This window comes from Pipra filicauda, unplaced genomic scaffold, assembly GCF_003945595.2.
Source record: "Pipra filicauda isolate LSUMZ 115617 unplaced genomic scaffold, ASM394559v2 scaffold425_size644529_pilon, whole genome shotgun sequence".
In the NCBI taxonomy this organism is placed as follows: Eukaryota; Metazoa; Chordata; class Aves; order Passeriformes; family Pipridae; genus Pipra; species Pipra filicauda.
Window position 1 is genome coordinate 374,443 of NW_024104560.1, and position 12,449 is coordinate 386,891.

Consider the following 12,449-nt stretch of genomic DNA (forward strand, 5'->3'; position numbering starts at 1 on the left):
GGAAGTCTCAAGGGTGGCTGCAAGATGCCCCACAGTAATGTTCTCCAAATCCTATAAACCTTCTTGCTGGAACAGTAGTCCCTCTTTGGGTACTCACCCAAAAACTGCTGGTGGGATAACAACCAAAGTGGCCGGAAATCTCTGGTTCTGTATTTCACCTGAGTAAACCCTCTAGTTACAGAAACAGAGCCCCAGGAGGTTCACATTGACTGTGCTGACATCCAAAATAGCTGTGTAGATTAGGAACGCAAGTTCTGGTTTTAGGCAGCAGGGAAAGGTATATGCCTCTGGAAGGCGGCTCAGAAAACGGAAGGTAGGAGCTCTTCTCTTTCAGCTGACACTGATGACTCTTTCATCCATGTTCCTACATTCAACTCAGCTAGATACTGGATACCTCCTGTTTTCCCTCCACCCCATGAATTTGAGAGCAGATTATTAGTACTATCTCTTCCCTCTCCACCTACAAACAAGCTTTTCTTCTCCTCAGAGACATGCTTTTTCTCTCCTGCTCATTTCAGCATCTTTACTTCTAAGTTTCTGCCCTTCCACTTCCACCCTCACACTGTGGATTTTTCTGTTCCCACATTTTTTGGCCTTTCCACTCCCATAGCACTGCATCACCTTCACTTTATGCACAGTCTGGAAATGCATTAGATGGACACTTCCAGACCTCCTTCCCCTTGCCTCTCCCTGAGATTTTAGAGTATGATTGAGAAGGCCATGAAAGGACAGAGTCCTGCCTATAGATTCCTCCCTTTGCAGCTGCAAGGAACCAACACACTGCTTCCCTGATGAGCTGAATCATGTAGGAGTCCTGTTTGGTATCTTTCTACATGCTGACTAGTGCCAGATACCCCTATCAAAGGAATTAATACCCATAGTCCAAATAGCCAATCACATAATATTTTTGTTTGGACATTAGGTAATCAGTGGCTGATTCACACAGGAATTTGGATCCCCCTGAAAAATCTAATTCCAGCAATTCAGGGAAAAAGATGCAAACTTGTCTTTAATTTTCCCTGGTTATTCCTTTATATCCTGTAGCAATGAATTTTACAAGTCAATTGTATCTTGTATGTCTTTTATCATATTTAAGTTCGCTTTTGATCTCACTTTTATAAGGAAGGCATCCAACAGACCGTATTATCTTCCACTAGTTTGCATACCTCTATCTATCATCTCATATTTGTCTTCTGACTAACCGCTCCTAAATTATTCAGCCTTTTCTCCAAACACAAGTCTTGCCATGCTGCAGTTATTTTGTTTCTTGCTGATAATGTTGTGGTTTTCTTACAGCCTGATCTAATGAGCCTCTTTACTCATCAGGTGTGTATGTGTCTGGCTATCCATCCTGCTGCCTTTCCCTCTGGAAATCTTCAGATGTTTTTCCCTCCACCACAATAACCTTTTTCACTAAGGTCTACTGTCACCCAGGAAAAAGCCTCAGACATAGTAGGGTGACTAGCAAAGCTTGTTTTCCCAGAGCTTTCAAGGTACAAAACAGTTACCGGGCAGAATAAGTGAAGATTTATGGGAAGGATCTGTGTGTGTTACTTGTGATTTGTTTCTTTGGTTGGACACAAATTGGGTTGGGGAACACTGGGTCAAAGATAAAATTTTAAATGTTTCTGTCAGACTGTCTTAAAGCCAAATAAAACTCCTACTGAATAAACAGTGCTTTATTCCTTCTGGCAGGTACATATTAATATTAAAGATCAATTATTGGAAAAGATTAATAAAGTATAAATCCATGAAAGGCTTGCAATTAAACTTAATCTTAGTTTGCAGGGGGCCCTTAGATTTTTAACATTTATTGAGCCAGCTGTTAATAACATAAAGATGTTTGCTGAGGACTTATTCAGTCCATAGAAAGATTGTGTACTCAACAGGGCCATGAACTATAATTGCTACAGAACTACAAAGACAGGTGAAATGTTCCCATTAATGTTGTTATTCTTATCTAGACTAAATAAAAAATTGTAACCATAGCTACAGTTTCAAATTCAGTATTTGTTGAGCTATTGTGATTCTCAGCCTATAGAGAAATATTTTTGGCTATCTAAAACAGAAAGTAAAATGACATTATGTTCATGTATTTGTCCTCTTGGCCTGAAAGTATGATACTTTCACACAGGGACAGGGTGTATATACTTTTAGTACATTGACATAGTAGTGAGTAACATTGGTTGATCCATTCTTAGGGATGGAATGAGGATCTCATTATAAAACTTGATTAAAAAATAGCAAAACAAAAAATCTGACTCATCTTCCTTGGTCCACAATTTAATAAGGAAATATTTAGTTTTCACACCTAAAAAATGTCTCGTATTGACTTTTTTAAAATATTGTTTGTTCTGTTTCAAAAATTGTTTGGAGCGCTAAGTTGAATTTTGTTGTATTTGATTAGCTTTTGTAATAAGTATCTTTGACTTGCTTAGAGTTTTTTTCTTTGCCAGAAAAGTTGGTCAGCAGCTTTTCTAAGTATTTGGTTATATAAAATTAACATCTATCCTAGAAGGAAATTGTATGTATTTCCAGGAGGTTACTTTCATTTCACATTAAAATAGTTTGCTTACTCAAATGATTCCAATATCATTGCAAATGAAAACTACAAAGGGAGAAAAGAGTTCAAGGTAATTCATCTCTTTTTATCTCTTCACTGGGGCATTGCTCAATTGATGATAAAAGAAATCCAATCTATGCACAGATCAGTTTTAGTGGACCCCTTAGAATGGAAAGCGGTGACTAACATTGCCATTTTCCATTGTTAGAAGAAAAAAAAAAATCAATAGAGTAGAAGTAGTAGCCTCTGGATTTTTTTTAATTCCACTTCAGTGCCTAAACACTATTACATATTTTTGTAGAACTTCTTTTCTTTTATGTGACACTACCATACCTTACTATCTTCCTGTTTTTCCACAGCAATAAAGGTCAATTTTCACACTCATCTGTGTTTATCTCTGTGAATTGTCTTGATACAAAAAAGTAGCTCACTTTCCTACTTCTAAAAATACCAGGTTGATTTGCATCTTGGAAAAAAATTAAAAAGGAAGTAAAATCACCAACTTGTTTTGCCTGTAATGACAATTAAGATGATTTCCATCCAGACGGTGTTATATATCTGAAAACACAAAGACCTTTTCGCTAGAGTGACAACAACATCTGCAAAAATCAAATATCATCATCCATCCCAAGAATTTCCTGAAGATATCTGCCAAGTTCTTTTACTAGTAGGTGATGATTAATCATAACCTGTCTGGCATCTGAGTAGAGAGATCCAATCCCTGACCAGAAAGAAAAGCTATATTCAGACATAGCTGAAAGCAAACTTTAGCAAGATCCTGAGCACCATTATTTTTATAAAATGCAAAACTCAGATGAGTTGCAAATGAGACAAATCTCATATTGCTTTGGAGTTTGTTATTGTTGATGGTGGTGTTCCGGTTTTTTTTCTCTCTGTAAAATTAAGGCTTTATTGCTGTAAGTCTGCTCAGGTTCTTGTGGGAGGTGCAGAACTCTGCTTTCCTGCCTCTCCCAAATTGCGTTAGAGATTTTCAGGTGATATAGTGCAATGGATGCTATTAAACTGAGTTTTGGTGGTTGTTTTTTTTTTTAGTAGGCAGACAATAATGCTTGAGCATATTATATTTCAGAGGGTGAATTCAGGTGACCTAGCAAAAGGCTGTATGTCTCCAGAGTAGTCTTTAAAAATCCAGTTTGCAGATTTTGGCAATCTTGCACATACTGAATTTTACTTTGTTGATAAATAATTCTGTTTCTTCCAACTGGGTAATTTGCAAAACATAATACACATCATCTTTCTAGATATGGTAATATCATTTACTTCTCTGTTCAGAAATGTAATTATAGGTAAAAATATTGAAAATTCATGGTTTCTGGGGTAAATACTTATGCAAGGTCACTGGCAGTTCAGCCCATATTTGACCAAATTCTTCTGCCATAGCTATGTGAAATATCTCACTGATTTCATAGCAAGGGGACTATTCACAGAGAAAAGGAACCACCACCTGATAAAAACATTATGGTTGCTTCTTCAAATTAATAGTTCTAGTATATTCTAATCACGGTTTTTATTCTTTGCCCTCCTGAACCGGTAAAGGGAAGTAGTTAATCCCTTGTTTGAGGCTAAAAGGAGGTTTTCAGCCAGTTATGATGAAATTACCTTTTCTGTTCTAGGAACAGTGCTTAAGGAACTGTGCTTAAGGAATAATGACACAATTACTTCCTTCTCTGAATACCCCTCTACTAGGGTATTCAGAAGCCTTAAAAGTCTGTGAATATCTTTTCTTCTTTTTTATTTCAACTAGCCCACAGGAGCATAAAATACACCAATGCCCATTGTATTTCTAGGCTGTGCAAAAAGGCTGTGTTCCTACAGTTAAGTTTGTATAAACAGACTATTTCTTTTAAGAATCAAAAAAAGAATGACCTTATTTTCACGTACTGATATATGGCCAGAGTCAGGAGTCAGGCTTTACTTTAAACTGCTTAAAATATCCAATTTATATCAGTTTATGACAGAGCCCATTGAATATATTTTTCTTGTCATGTTTCTGTAGTGTGATGTGCTCAAATGCAGTGCTCTGGAATGTGTGTTGTGCTACCTTTGTGCTGTAGTGTCTGATTAAAATTCAAAGTACCTTTCTACATTGATTAGATGATATCCTTCAGTCCTGGCCAGCTAGACAAATTGAAGAGAGTTCTGAGAGTAGCAATAAACATGATGAAGCTACAGGAAGGACTGATATACAAAGAGATATTAGAAAAACTACAATGCTGGTCATAACTTCCTTCCACCACTCACACCTCTTAGTGACACAAATAGAAAGTTCTTGGTTGTTTCTATGTAGTGGTTGTTGTAAACCTCAATTAAAACTTATTTAAACTCATGCCATAGGCATGATCTGTGCCATGGTAAGCAGACGGAGCCAATGTGAAAGCAGGCTTGGTGCTCTTAGTGAATTACGGAGCCCAGTGTCTCTGTAACACCACAGAATCATAGTGTTGGGTTTTTTTTCCAAGAGTAACTTTGAAATTGTAGGTAATGAACTGTCCTCAGAACTACTCATAAGAAATGACCACTACAAGCTGTGTCTTTTCTCTAGATCATAGATAATAACTGTAACCCAAAATTAGACTTAGAAGGACAACTTAAAGGTAGCTTAAATTTGGTCATACACTTGCCAGTTAATTTCCTTTGTGACTTAATATAGCTACAGGCTAGATAACACAAACTCTTGAGATTTTCTGTTTATTTCTGCAGTTTTGGGAGCAGATGTGCCCTACCCATGTTCTAATTTGTTGTCTCTCTGTACTGCTCTGTAGCCAGAGCAGACACAGTAATTGACAGTCATTGAGGTTTTTGGCCTATTCCACTATTCTTAACAGTAGTGTGTGAACTCTGAGCATTTTCTGTGAAATTATAGCAAACACTATTCTGATGCAATAGTGATGATCCAAAAATGATTAAATATTGTTCATTTCTCTATTCAGATAAAATCAAAGAAAAAAATTCACAAGATTCATTTAACCTGTATTGTCTCAAAGTAGCATTTTTATTTAGAAGGATCTTCCAACACATTAGCATTAAATGCAGGCAACAAAACTCCTACTAACATATTCTTACTTTAAAGAATATGAAAAAGAGAAAGATAATGAAGGTTTGTGTATTAGTTTGAGCATGTATGTGAGCTTAGAGCAGGTGAGAGATTGTCATCAATTACATTTCCTAATATCACAGGATCATAGAATGGCTTGGGTTGGAAGGGACATTAAAGATCATCTAGTTCCAACCCCATTGCCATGTGCACCTTGCACTGGACCAGGTTGCTCAAAGCCCCATCCAATCTGGCTTTGAACACATCTGGGAATGGGGTATCCACAACTTCTCTGGGCAATCTGTGCCAGTGCCTTACCACCCCCACAGTAAAGAATTTCTTCTTAGTATCTAGTCTAAATGAATTAGAGGACTGGGCAATCACCAACCACAGGAAGTTCAACAAGGGGAAGGGCTGGATTCTGCACCCAGAATGGGGCAACCCTGGATGTATGTCCAGACTAGGGAATGAGATGCTGGAAAGCAGTGCCATGGAAAGGGACCTGGGAGTCCTGGTTGATGGCAAGTTGAATCTGAGTCAGCAGTGCCCTGGCAGCCAGGAGGGCCAACCATGTCCTGGGGGGCAAAGCATCACTAGCTGGTCACAGGAGGGGATTGTCCTGCTCTGCACTGGGGTGGCCTCACCTTGAATACTGTATGCAGTTTTGGGCACCACAATATAAGACAGAGATATTAAGCTATTAATAGAAAGATATTAAGAAAGTGTCGTGACCCGCTCCAGAAAGGGGTCTCACAACAACCTGAGGTAACCCAGGTTCTTCTTAATAAATGCCTTGGGGTGGATTAGAGTGAAAACCACACTGAAGAATCAGTGTTTGAAGACACATACATGTAAGGTTTATTTTAGAACAATTTTGTTTCAAAGGTAAACAGGTATGTTGCCATTTTGAGTGTCATCATCTATATCTATCATCTATAGCAATATGGCATAAAGATAACCTTTAAGGAAAATGCATAAGGGAGAGAAAGGGAAAGACAGAATAAGGGTAAAGGAGAGTAAGAGTAAGGATAAGGGTGGAAAAATGTATGTAGTCACCTCCCACAGGGTCCAGCAATGAAACTTGGTAGTTGCAGCTTCCATGTGTATTAGTCGAAGTGATGGTCTTGATCCATTGGGGGTGAGGGAGGGAAGCTCACACACTCAAAGAAGTTATGAGTTGTTATATACTTCCAGCTCAGGTGGGAATGTCTTGTACCTCCTCGGGGTGGGGAGTTTTACCATGGATAGTGTCATGGGTCATGCCACGAGCCTCCAACATCTCCTGGGAATGTGCAGAGTTCCTGTGAGGGGCATGGTAAAAGGATTTTTCTGGCCTTTCAGGATTGGTGGGGGGATGGGCTTTGACCCTCCAACATCTCTGACAGCTGAGGCCAGACGTGCAGAGTTCATGTAAAGGGCATGGCAGAAAAGGCTCTTCCTGCCTTTTCAGGACTCAACCCCTCAGCAGCACTGGCAGGGGCCCCACTCCCCTGGCAATCCTAGAATGTGTAAATCATTAACCGTTTCAGTCTCTGAAAGAAAGACATTAAGGTATTAGAGAGTGTCCAAAGGAAGACAATGAAGATGGTGAAGGGCCTTGAGGGGAAGCCATGTGAGGAGCAGCTGAGGTCACTTTGTCTGTTTACTCTAGAGAAGAGGAGACTGAGGGAAGACCTCATTGCAGTCTACAACTTCCTCATGAGGGGAAGAGGAGGGACAGGCACTAAACTCTTCTCTGTGGTGACCAATGACAGGACCTGAGAGAATGGCCTGAAGTTGTGTCAGAGGAGGTTTAGGTTGGATATTAGAAAAAGGTTCTTCACCCAGAGGGTGGTTATACTCTGGAACAGGCTCCCCAGAGAAGTGGTCACAGCACCAAGTCTAACAGAGTTCAAGAAATGTTTAGGTGATACTCTCAGACACATGGTGTGACTCTTGGAGATGGTCCTGTGCAGGCACAGGAGTTGGACTCGGTGGTCCTTGTGGGTCCCTTCCAACTCAGCATATTCTGTGATTCTGTAAACTGATACTTGTTTAGTCTAAGGCCATTCCCCCTTGTTCTGTCATTACATGCCATTGTAAGAAGTCATCCTGACATGCTTTCTGTAATTTTAGAGATTGTTCTGATGGCACATGAAGGCTTTGAGATGTTTCACAACATCCGAATAAAGCTTTTGTGTTCTCTGTTTGCTTGTATAACTGGGTCCATTTGCATGATACCTTTGAATACTGTAAAATCTCACAACATCCCAAAAGTTCATAGTAGGAAAGTTGCATTGGAAAAGTAATTAGAAGTAAAACAATCTCTTATGAGGATTTGTGATGCCTCCTTTTCTACGATTATCGATCTCTCAGTCACGGAGTTGCCATTAGAAGTGCTTATAGCTTAGAAATGCCAACTACGCCTCCATTGGTAACACAAACAATCCAGAATTTCTGATGGAGGTTGATCAGACTAGGGTAGCTCAACACTAGCTTTCCTCTGTGAAGTGGAGAACTCAGGCTGACAAATCTTACATAAATTGTTCAAGTTTCAGGTTTCATTACTGGGGTTCAGTTACTTGTCTTTACCTATACATACCTATACCTTTTTTAGTGAGATTGGACAATGTGTAAGTGTAATCTGTTACACACATGAGTTCTGGGTTCATCTTTTTTTATTTTTCATGAGGGGATCCTGTTGTTAACATGGTTGTTGACTAAAAAAGCCTTTTTAAGTTACTATTCACAAAACTTTCATGTAATCTCAGGATTTCTGGAGCGTTACTAGGTGAAAGGTCTGAAGTCAAAGAATTAGTGGTTTGAAATTTAATTTGAAATGAAGTGTTCGAAAGTCAACATTGCAAAAGCTACTGAGAGGATCTGAAATCTCAAACTGGATTTAACAAGAGAGGATGTTATCTACAAGGATAAAAATATGAGAGATATTTCAAAAGAGTGAATAAAATCATCATCATGGCTGAAGATGTTTAAGGTTTTGGAAGATCATACACGAGATATTAGCTTGGAAAAAGAAAAAGGGTAAATGTGCATCAGAAATCTCTGTCTTATAATAAGTAATCACAGAGAAGTTTGGAATTATATAGCCCATTACTCATTCTCACATCCAAAATTTCTCTGGTGTTTTGCAGAAAGATACAGAGTGAAAATTGAGGCCCCATTAAATTAATTGAAATGTTACTGTTTAATTCTACCTGTTCTCCCACTTTTACCACTAAAAGATAAAGAGGAAAATATCAATAAACTTTGGTAAAGCCTCCTTAAAATACAGAAATACCATGGAGGTTTTAGATAAATTCATATGGAATATGAAAGAAAGTTCAGAATAGTATTTTATTCCCTTGCTTTAAAAGAGGGCAAATGCCACCTGAGGCATACTATATAAAAATGTGGCAGGGAGAAAAGCATAAAGTACTTAACTTTTCATTTTTTCAAGGCTATGTTTAGATAAGAAAATCAAGAAAGTTTTACATACTCAGAAGTGACTTTCAGCTGTTACAAACTTTTCTTTGGACTTTGATTCCATTCCAAGAAGTGTTTATTTTTATTTATCTTAGACCTGTTCCTAACAGGTTAAACTCCACTGAAATAATGTGCCTGCCTGCCTTCCCTGCTTCCTAGGGAAACACAGCCAGGGAAGGCTGACTTAGGTGATAGACACACTCTTTCCTTCCCTGTTCCCAGCCTGAGGAGTTAGGGATGGTTTGGTGGTGGGGGTTGGGGCTGTGAAAAGTTGAAGACGATGAGAGGGCAAGGTGTGAAAAACCTCCAGCAGCCAGGGCAGGTTCTCTTCCCTTCAGCTGTTTTTCAAATAAGTTCCAATGCATTTTCTCCTCCCCTTTTTCCTCAGCCTTTCCTCCCTTTAGGGAGAGTCTCATCTCTACCCTCTGGACAGGAGGGTATACACAAGTAGACAAATTCTTTGGACCAATGCTTTAAAAGGCAAAAGAGAGCTATGCTGCTGTTGGCTTCTTTGTCCCTCATGGCCAGAGGGGACTCGAGACCCTTAGTGGGGCAGAGGGCTCCCAGCAGTGAAGGGTAGATACTGTGTGCTGCTGGCAAGACTGAATTAATTTGAATTTTTTGAAGTGGGGGGCCTTCATAAAACTATTTTATAAAGAAAACTGTCAGAGCTCCTAGAATAAGTAGGAGTAAGGGCAGGTGCACGTTACTGACTTTTAAAAAAAAACGTCCCGTTGGAATTAGTTCACGGTAACCAAAACCCCCAGTAAGCACTTTAATAATTTCTGTACCAAATTCATAATTCATAATATTTGGGTGACTTTTTTTTTTTTTTTAAGTTCTAAGAATGATTTGCAGGAACGCATGCTGCTTTACTAGTGGTCTCTGATTTGCTACTAGCCAGTCAACACTAAATAAAAATGAATGTTACATTGCTGCTCCACTTGGACCTGCATGGGACAAGTCAAGATCACCCTACCATCATGTTCATCACCAGGGACACTGATTCTTCTGCACAATCCGTACTGTTCAAGGCATTCCAGCACACTCTATGTGAACCTTGGATACAAATAAACACAACTAAATATAGAAGTTTGCTTTTAGGTGGGTATGTGTGGGCTAAGTGTCTATACTTCCAGTATAGTCAATTGAGATCTAAGGCTTAGTTGAGCAGAGTACACAGAGGTGTCCCCTGTTACATGATATTCCGTGCTCTCCAGTGACTTCTCTTGAAGAGTACAGCTTTCCCAGGTCCAAGAGCATAGCTGACAGATCTAGGAGATGTCTCAGATACCTTAAGGCATATCAAATGGCACTGGACAAATAAATTTGGGCAGCAGAATCAAGCCTTTTCTGTACCAAGCACAGAGCATGAGGCAGCTGAGCAGACAGCAGGAGCCCTCCTGAGGATTAGCTGCACCTCTCTGTTGACACAATTACCTTGTGCTGCGTGGGAAGTTTAAACACCTGCTTCACATGTAGACACCTAAATTCAAATGTCTTCATGTGGAGTTCAATCCCATCCCATCAATTTTTCTGATCTCCATTAGAATTTGTGATGTCTAACTTTTCCTTGTCAGTTTTCCTATTTCTGAATTCTCATCAAGACCTTCTGCATCTGGTTGTTGTGCTCTTGAGACTCGTGCTGTGCAGAGACACTCCAGGATACTTTATCCATTTCTGGCTCTTCTTGATCTCTGAACTTGTTGGATTTACATCTAGAAGCAAATCCAGTGGTTTTGGTAGCCAATTTTATAGTAGCCACCTAGGATTCACCTATGTAGTAGCCAAAGGTATTTTAAAATCTCAGAGTTTAAGACAGGCAGAAGGTCAGTCTAGCCCAACACAGTATGTGCAACAGTGACACCAGGCAACAGTGAACAGTCAGGGAACATTACACAAGCAGGGCAAATATACTGTGATATTTCTCTGCAAGCGTCTGTCAGCTTCCAACAACCTCCTACTTGGAGACATCCTGAACAAGAAGTGGGCTTTTGGTATTAATTAGCCCAGGATTAAATCTTCTCCCACGAGATTGTCCAACTGGCTTTAAACCTATATAAATTTCTAGCCCCTTGTGACAAAGATTTCCACAATTTAACAGAACAGTCCTTAAACCACAGGTACAGGTTGTCTGTACCCTTGGCACTGTAATGAGAGCACAAAGCCATCCATAGGTGAGTTCAGAGAAACCCAATATGTTTGCAGGCAAGGAAAGGTATTTAGACCTCAATTTCCTTCAGTGGCTGAGCAAAATGAACAAAAACTATTTCCTGCTGTACTGGGGTAGGCTAAGAGAACAGTCTCCTACCTGTAGGTACAGTCAGTACCGTTCACTGCTCGCCTGTGGAGGTGAGGAGTTTCACTTACTAATTCTTGACTTATAGGAGCTGTGCTTGGGACAAGATGAGTGTTTATACCCAGTACAAAAGAAGTAAAACTCATATTAACAAGGACTTGCTTTCGGTTTTTCACTGGCAGACATGGGTTTAGATTTTCCTTGCATAGAAACATACAACATGAAACCCTAAGATTAAAACCAGGTACTTCTTACAAAGGCTCTTTAAGCTTTTAAAGATGGTTAAGAAAATTAATCTTGAGGTGAGGAAGTTACACAGCTTGTTCTGTGTTTTCCCACTCCGTGCACACCAATGTGTCCACCCCAATTATTGTAAAAGAACATTATGCCTTCTCACAGCATCCATGTTCCATCACTCTGCTGCTTGTCCTCATCTCCCCTTAAATGATGTTCTGGCTCCAAGGGCAGCTGGCAGATTAGCTCATGCACACCAAAGTTTCTCTTACAGTTTTAATCTGTGACCCAAAGAAATAAACTCTAACACTTGCTGAGCTTCAACAAACTTTCCAGGCTGCTAGCTAAAAGAATGCTTCTGAGTACGCAGCACTCTATTTCCTCCCTTCCAGGAAATGGTACATCAGGGGAGTTGAGTCCAGAAACCACATTCCTCAACCACATAGTGTCTGTTCTCATAGGAAATTAGTACTGTGCTTGTAAGTCTAATTCCACTGGACACTCGCCTCTGGGGCTGCTCTATTTTTTTCCTAGCTTACTTTTCTTTTTTGTCTTTTTATAGGGAAGTTGCAATGGGGAGATATATGAAGGGGAAAAGTTCTAATCCATCTATTGATTTCTACAGTTTGATACCTCAGGTTTCAAAGCACTTACATGAGGTTTCTTCAACACTGCTCCTCTTATCCATATGTTTTGAAAATTGCTACCCTTAGTTTTCACCCTGGAGGCTCCCAAGGTAGTTCTGACACCAGCCCTGACCTCACATCCCTACCTCAAACAGGAATCTCAGTGCTCTGGATATCCACCCACTACAGAGCCTCTCTCTTCATTCAGCT

The 12,449-nt window shown here is 39.6% G+C and overlaps 1 protein-coding gene across 3 annotated transcripts in view; it reads left to right on the plus strand.

The window, feature by feature from the left end:
• The window catches only part of KCNQ5 (potassium voltage-gated channel subfamily Q member 5), a 283,926-nt gene that overhangs the window by 222,032 nt on the left and 49,445 nt on the right, over positions 1 to 12,449 (plus strand). The gene's annotated exons all lie outside the window — the stretch shown is intronic.